The sequence below is a fragment of the Saimiri boliviensis genome, chromosome 7 (assembly GCF_048565385.1).
Source record: "Saimiri boliviensis isolate mSaiBol1 chromosome 7, mSaiBol1.pri, whole genome shotgun sequence".
NCBI classification, from domain to species: domain Eukaryota; kingdom Metazoa; phylum Chordata; class Mammalia; order Primates; family Cebidae; genus Saimiri; species Saimiri boliviensis.
Window position 1 is genome coordinate 124,408,925 of NC_133455.1, and position 8,177 is coordinate 124,417,101.

The window sequence follows — 8,177 nt, forward strand, 5'->3', positions numbered from 1 at the left end:
AGGAAGGTAAAATATTTCAATAAGGCTTACAAAAACAATAATAATCCCCTGCCCCACCCTTCCTCACCCCTATCTTGCATTCTTCCGAAACAACTTCTTTGAATTCTTTAGCTGTTTCTTCTAGATTTGCCACTGGATTTCTCAGTACAGGTTGCGGATCCTTCATCTCAAATATGGGGACCAGACATGTTTCAGATTTTAGAGATTTTTGGGATTTTGGAATATTTGCATATACATAATGAGATATCTTGGGGATGGTACCCAAGTCTAAACCAAAATTCATTTATGTTTCATATACACTTTATACACATAGCCCGAAGGTAGTTTTAAAATACCTTTGCGCATGAAACCACGTTTGTGTAAGTTGAATCACCGGAAAGCCTAGGGCACTATTTCATGTTGGCACCAACACGTTTCAGAGTTTGGATTTTGGATTTTGCGATTAGGGATGCGAGACCTGTGACACACTCGCATTGCTTTTTAATTTTTATTTTTTAAGTCTTAAGAAAATTGACTTACGGAAGATAAGGATTTAGCTTTCTTACACCAACCACCGTTACTCTCCACAATATAGTCACACACCCTTCTCAGCCTGCTGAAGTATAAATGACATATTTTAGTAAATATTCATATTTGATAAATAGTTCAGTGTTCACCCTACTTTATTATGATGGTGCCAGTAGTATTCTTCCTCAAGCCACTTAATGTGCAGTATTGTAATTCTGTTTTCTTTCTTGTACTACTTCTTGTTTTCTTCTGGAGCTACTGAATATCTTTTTCATTGTTTAGTTTTCTATATACCTATCGCTGATACCCAAACGGAGAGTGCGGTTCAGCAAACTTCCCGCCAGAAATGTAAATCCCCGCCTACATGCAGATGCATGCAGATTAAGGCTTTTCCTTAATCACATGTATGTGTGAAGAGTAATGAGTTTTCTGTTCATTTTCCTTTGAAACAACCAAAGAAACTTTGACCATTTGCCTAAGTTGCCACCTTTCACCTGATGGCCACTGGAATTTCACATAGAGATTTTTGCTCTTTTTTCCACCACTTTGCAAGAGCTATTGGCACGCTGACGAAGGCAGTAGAAAGCTCCCCAGACAATGTCCTTGTGAGTCTGATGCCAGAGGGTCTGTGACAGTCACCAAACTGCTGCCCCGAACACCAGGCTTTACAGTTAAATTTGTGCTTTAGTGACATCACAATTTACTCCATGTTACGGACCTTTGGGTTTGCTCCCAAATTACTGAAATGACACATATGAAGTCTTTCCCTTCTGCAGAAGTCTGCTGCATGGGCACAATCATGATACCAACTGGAGTTTATGGAAACCTTATTTATCTTTTTCAAAGCAGTTTCACGGACACCTTAATGTTGCTGCTCCTGTTTCACGTGCAGAAACAGAAATGACAATGATTGTTGGTTTGTTTGTTTAGCCAGGCTCTTTCTCACCTTCATCTTGACTTCTGGGGCCACTCTGTCCTCCTGCTCCAGGATGGTCTAGGCCTGTTGCTTCACCACTGTCCTGGAAAACCCCTTTACCATTGCCCAGGGATTTCCCTCCTCCTCTCTGCTATAAGTAGTTGCTTTGATGAGGATATAACATGTGAGGTTGAAGACCACCTCCATTGTCTTCTAGCTTCCAGTGATGCTTTTGGTAAAATCTGATATCCTAATTTCTAAATTTCATGATGCTATACCTTGATGTAAGTCTATCTTAATCCATTGTCCTGGGTGTTCAGTGGATGCTCTGGGTCTGGAAATGCATCGTTTCAATTCTTGAACATTTAAAAAACTGTTTCTTTTATCATTTTCTTTCATTCTTTTTGCCTATTCTCTTTTTCATTAACTCTGTTATTAGACTTTGGATCCCCTGGGCTGGTTCTCAAATTTCCTTATTTTTTTTCTCTATACTTTTCCTTTGTAGTCTATTCTACTTTCTGGGAGAGTTCCTCAACTTTATTTTCTAGCTCTTCTATTGAAGCTTCTACTTGGGTTGTCATATTTTTAATTTCCAAAGAATTATTTTTTTCTTCTTGGGTGGTTTCTTTTCTTTCTTTCTATTTTTTTTAATAGAAGACTATTCTTGTTTCATGGTTAAAATATTCTATCTTATTTATTTGAGGATTTTTAATGTATGTGAAGTTTTTTTCTTGCTTCTGGAATTTTCTGTTTTCTCTGAGTTTCTGTCTTTGGTTTTGACCTTTCAGAGACTTTCCTGAGATGTTTGTAATTTGAGGATCTCTGTTCATTTTCATGAGTGAAGTACTAAGAAGCTTACTGGAATCTCTGTGTCTTTGGGGCTTGTGGAACGGTGAGCTCACTGCAGAGTGATGAAGCTGGGGTCAGGCTGTCTCACTGGGGGCCTCCAGCGTCTACAGGCTTTTTTTCTTGGAATCCTTTGGTTTCTCCAGGAAAAAATTCTCCAGCTCCCTGTTTGATATTATCCTGGGAGCAGAGCAGGGGAAATGGCCAACTGTCTCACAATTCAGCATCTGACCTCCCCTCACACTTAACTCCTTGCTTTCAGTACGGTTCCTCCAGAGCCTTATGCGATGCCAGCTTTCCTTGAGTCTAGGTCCTTCTGGTCTAGTTTCTCCGGAACAAATTTTACATCTTTTGACAAGGAGGTGGGCTGGGTAACTGCTTGGCTTTGTGGAATCGCAAAGGAGACCTGAAAAGGTGTGTCTAACTGCATCCAGTTTTTAGCCCTGCCCTCCAGCCCTGCTTCGGTTGTATCTGACACCCTCAACTCCTCAGCCTTTATGAGTTCCTGGGGGTAAGTCAATTGTATCTCATTGGCATCAGCAGGGACCCAGGCTTTAAGTCTTGCCCCTCTCCCAAGTCAAATGGTATTCCTCCAGGGGCTTTCCATCATCTGCAAATTGGCTTTTATTTATTTTTTATTTGTTTTGTTTTGTTTTGTTTTGTTTTGTTTTGTTTTGTTTTGTTTTGACGGAGTTTCGCTCTTGTTACCCAGGCTGGAGTGCAATGGCGCGATCTCGGCTCACCGCGACCTCCGCCTCCTGGGTTCAGGCAATTCTCCTGCCTCAGCCTCCTGAGTAGCTGGGATTACAGGCACGAGCCACCATGCCCAGCTAATTTTTTGTATTTTTAGTAGAGACGGGGTTTCACCATGTTGACCAGGACGGTCTCGATCTCTTGACCTTGTGATCCACCCTCCTCGGCCTCCCAAAGTGCTGGGATTACAGGCTTGAGCCACTGCGCCCGGCCTTGCAAATTGGCTTTTAACTATTTCATCCACTGTTCTGATTTGTAGTGATTTATATTCTGATTGTCTTTGTAATTTACCTCCTCTGTCTTCTGTAAAAATTTCCTTTACTGTTATTTTCTAGGGTTCCAGGAGAGAGCAAAAAAACAAAAACAAAAACAAAACAAAACAAACAAACAAACAAACAAACAAAACCATCCAACTTTTTAATCTGCCTTTTTAAACTCTAAATCAGATGGACTTCTCCAGTGGTTTTCTTTGGACTCATATAAAAGTTACGGTGCATTCCCTAAGAACATACTGTAGGTGGAGCCATAGAGCAGTCCAGGGAGAAAGCTCCAGACGTGTAATTTACATTCCCAGCAGGAGAATTGAGTCTAATGACCCTTAGCATTTGGGACGCGTGTTCAGGCACCTGACACAACTCCACACTTATGAATGCAGAAGTGCTTGTGCAGGCTTTTCCTTAATCACACGTATGTGCGAAGAGTAATGAGTTTTCTGTTCATTTTCCTTTGAAACGACCAAAGAAACTTTGACCATTTGCTAAGGGGCCACCTGTCACCTGATGGCCACCGGCATTTCACATAGAGATTTTTGCTCTTTTTTCCACCACTTTGCAAGAGCTATTGCACGCTGACGAAGCCAGTAGAAAGCTCCCCGGACAATGTCCTTGTGAGTCTGATGCCAGAGGGTCTATGACAGTCACCAGGCAAACTACTGCCCCGAACACCAGGCTTTACAGTTAAATTTGTGCTTTAGTGACATCACAATTTACTCCATGTTACGGACCTTTGGGTTTGCTCCCAAATTATTGAAATGACACATATGAAGTCTTTCCCTTCTGCAGAAGTCTGCTGCATGGGCACAATCATGATACCAACTGGAGTTTACGGAAACCTTATTTACCTTTTTCAAAGCAGTTTCATGGACACCTTAATGTTGCTGCTCCTGTTTCACGTGCAGAAACAGAAGTGACGATGATTGCTGGTTTGTTTGTTTAGCCAGACGTTAGCTTGCTCTTGGAGCACTTTGTGGTAGTCACAGAGACACATGCATTGTGTCAGGGATGACAGCGAGAGGAGTTCAACTTTGCCCAGGCCACGGGAGAGGCAGATGTTAAACACAGGACTTTGGGCAGCACATCTCACAGGCTTTGCAATAGCAAATCACTGCATACCTACTGTGTGGGTAAAGGCAGCAGGAGTACAGAGAAGAAAGAGAGAGATCAGTCATGCAGGGAGCAGCCAGAGGGGTTCTTGGGGGCGGGGGTTCAGCCTGACCTAGAGGGACTGGACTCCGCATTGTGGGAAGGAGACTCGAGAACATTCTGGCAGGGTAGGGGTGGGGTAAGGAGGAGCCAGGTGGTGGCAGGAACTCTTTCAGGGAGGGCGGAACCCGCCTGTTGCTGGTGCAGGTTGAGTGTCTGAGAGGGGCCCCTGGGACCATGTGGACAGTGGGGGTGTCCAGGAGCAGTGAGAGCAGCTGGTAGATCGAATGAGACTGTGCTTTCTGGGGCCTAGCAGTCAGGCACACGGCTTGGACTTGACTCTAGAGGGCCCTGGGGCCATTAAAGGTGGAGAATTAATGGCAGCAGCATTAAAGACAACATGGGCAGAAATGGCTTCAGGCTGCACCAGCTCACAGTCACTGATTAGTTGCTGGGGTTCACTGGGTGGCAGTGGGAGGTATGGTTTAAGCAGATCAGAGAGCCTAGTGATGGGGGCCTGGTAGGAGAGCATGAAGCAAACGCCAGCGGGGTGAGGAAGGACCCTGGTGTTCCCAGGTTTCTGGGTTCCATCCCTCACATGACGTACCCTTGTATCCCTAACTACATGCCCTTTTGTTCTGGTTCATCCCTGGCAGGAAAAATGCTGGCAGGTGCTTCAAGCAAGGACACCTACGCACAGAATTCTGACAGCGGCTGGACCCTCAACTTCTTCAGAAGACTGACTGGGTGATCTGGCCTGACACCCATCTGGTGGCCTCCCATGAGCAGCAACCAGGCCAGAAAGAGCTGAGACCAGACCCGCTGTCCCTAAAGACAGGGCTTACAATGTCGGGGTGAAGCTGTAGGGGGAGGGTGAAAGCTGGTGATGTGGGCAGAGACCCGCTGTAGGGTGGTCATGGGATTCTGGGAGGTGCATGGCTATGCTGCAGATCCACCCAGGACAAGGGTGGCTGTGGAAGAATGACAAATAAATACACGGCAAAGTCTCAGAGGCTGTGCATTATGCCATGAGAAAACAGACGGCCAAGTGAGGCAGACAGGCTAGTGGTCTCCCCAGGAGCAGGCAGGTTTCCATGATTCAGAGCACCTGCTGCTTTCCGGCATCCTCACTGCACAGGAGGATGTGATGGCCACCCTCAACTCACCAGGAAGAGGGCTTGATCACCCTCTGCGGTGACCCGGGCCACAGATAGGGGACATTCTGCAAGAAGGCAAGATGCATAACCCATGATCTAAGAGTTATTCTGCCTCTGATATGCATATGCCTGGGCAAATATCAAGGGCAGAGTTTTTTGTTTTTTGTTTTCTTTTAATGTGGACTTCCCAGAGGCCAGACGATGCTGTGTGTAGGGTCTCCCAGGTACGGGAAGGACATTCTTTCTGTTCACCCACATTGTTCTTGTAGCTGATGGGTGTTCTCTCTCGGCCTGTCCTCAGTGGAAGGGGATAACGTTACTTCTCAACAATCAAACAAGTCCTGTACTCTTCCAGGATCTCTGGTTGGGGACATTCCCACGGCTAGTCACTCATTCCAGTATCTTTTCCTCTTTGTGACAAAACGAAGGATCAGGATGATTTTCCTAAACAGGAAAGAAAATTAGGAAACCGGGGGTTCCAGGTTGCTTTAATGCTCACACCCCCCTAGATTGTCCTGAGTGCTGGGGCTTCGTTACCAGGCTGCAGAAGACAGCAGGGTCCATAGCCTTAGCCATGTGTCTAAAAGGGCACCTGATACAGAACTGTCAATCGTCAAATGTGTGGTGAACGAATGAGTGAGGAAGTAAGTGAAGGAAGTGTTGGGTCTGGTTAATACATACAGTTAAAATACTTACATACAAATAATCAGGGGCTCACACATTGTTTACTTCAAGTGAAGGTGGTTGTCAAACATCCCTGAAAAACACACAAGCACACACACACACACAAACATACACACCCTTTTCCCTGCCAGCCTTCTCTAAACAAACCCAATGACTCTACTAGAAAACCCCAATCAATTTCCTACTAAATAAACCCGACAATTCTGACATCTCCTGTGAGGGTCTGTTTCCGAAACTGTGTCAAACATTGATTTGTTCATGCAACAAGTGTTTGCTGAGTGCCTGTGTTCTGAGCACTTTTCCAGGTGCCGGAGATTCACTAATGAAAAACAGCAACAAGAGCCCATGCCCCGACGAAGGCTAGGTTCTGGTTGGGGAGAAAGGCACATAATATGATAAATAATTAAAATATATTGTATGCTAGGTGAGTATAGGCAACAGAGAAGAATCAAGCAAGGGGGTTGGAGAGTACAGCAGGAGTGTGTGTATGTTTGTGTTGGGATGGGGAGCGGACAGCAGCTTAAAGCAGGGGAGACTGGGGAAGTAGGACTTACAAGGTAATGTTTGCATAAGGAGCAGAATGAGGCCAAGGGGAGCCAGGGGGATGTGCGGTGCAGGGGAGGGTCGGAAACGTCCTCGGAGGAGGAGCAAGTGCAAAGGCCCTGAGGTGGGTGCATGGCTGGCATGTTCTAGGAACAGCAAGGAGGGCACCGTGGCTTGCAGGAGGCAGTGAGGCAGCAGGACTTCACTCGTACTCTGAGTTGGAGGGGAATCCATTCCTCTTGGGTTCTGAACAGAGATGGGATATGACCGGATGTAAATTGCAACCAAATTACTAGTTAGGAGGCTGTTTGAATAATCCAGGAGAGAGCCCGAGGCTGGTTTGGACCAGGCTGCTGCAGTGCAGGTGGTGAGATGCGGACAGCTCTGGATCATTTGGCAGAGCATGCTGGCAGGAGGAGCTGGGCGTGGAGTGGGCATGAGAGAAGGTGAAGGCCAAGAGGACTCAAAGGTGGTGAACTTGAGTGGTGGGTGGAAGAAGGGAAAGGCAGCCAAGCCAGCAACTGGTCCTGGAGGCTAGATCCCCATCTCTGGATGCTGCTTGAGGCTGGTTGCTGCCCCTCCCAGAAGCTCCCAGAGGCTGGCCTGCGGGGCCATCGTAGCCAGCAAAACAGGCTCTGATGCCAGCTTGATCCTCCTCCACATTTCCTAACAGGTCTAGTGGGGCCTGACTCCATGTCCCAGCCTCCACCTTTCTCTCAAGGAAGCCAGTGGGAGGGGGCGCTGCCGTTGCTCTGCCCTGCTTGTCTTCCTGACCCCACGTCAGGGTGGGAGGCATCTGAGCGTCTGTGATACATTCTCAGTCTCTCACCCTTCCTGCCCTTCACACACCCACCCCAATTTTATTTACTACCTTCTTCACATTCCTATTCTCCACACTCACACTGGAGCAGGCCAGGTCTGCTTCTTGGCTGGCCATGTGACAGAGCACCCATAAGAAAGTAGCTAGAGAACCCCATGTGCTCTCGGGCCAGGGAAGTGCCATCAAGTCTATGGCGACAGAGCAGTAGAGACAGATTATCTGGAAGGTGCTCCTCCCACCTAGCCACTCCTAGGAAAGTTGGGGACATGACTGGCACTGACTCTGGCTGGCAAGTGACATTTGGTGGAAGCTACTCCAAAATGGGAAGCAGGAGACCAAATACTCTGGGGTAGAGGTGGTGGGGAAGGGAAAGCTGGTTGCATGGAGGGCCTCAGCAGAAGGACCTGAAACCATTCTGGAGCAAAGAAGAAAATCCAGTGGGAGGCTGAGAACACCTCCATCATAGCTCCTGAGGAGGGGCCAGGGTGGTCTCTTCCAGAGTGGACAGATAATGGAGGATGACCACCCAG

General features: G+C 46.7%; 1 protein-coding gene across 2 annotated transcripts in view; it reads left to right on the top strand.

The window, feature by feature from the left end:
* KCNA6 (potassium voltage-gated channel subfamily A member 6) overlaps positions 1-6,493 on the top strand; it is a 40,064-nt gene extending 33,571 nt beyond the window's left edge. For both annotated transcript variants that reach the window (XM_010330026.3, XM_003942180.4), the window contains exon 2: positions 5,100-6,493. The gene's annotated coding sequence lies outside the window, so the exon portion shown is untranslated. The remainder of the gene's footprint in view (positions 1-5,099) is intronic.
* The last annotated feature ends 1,684 nt before the right edge of the window (positions 6,494-8,177 follow it).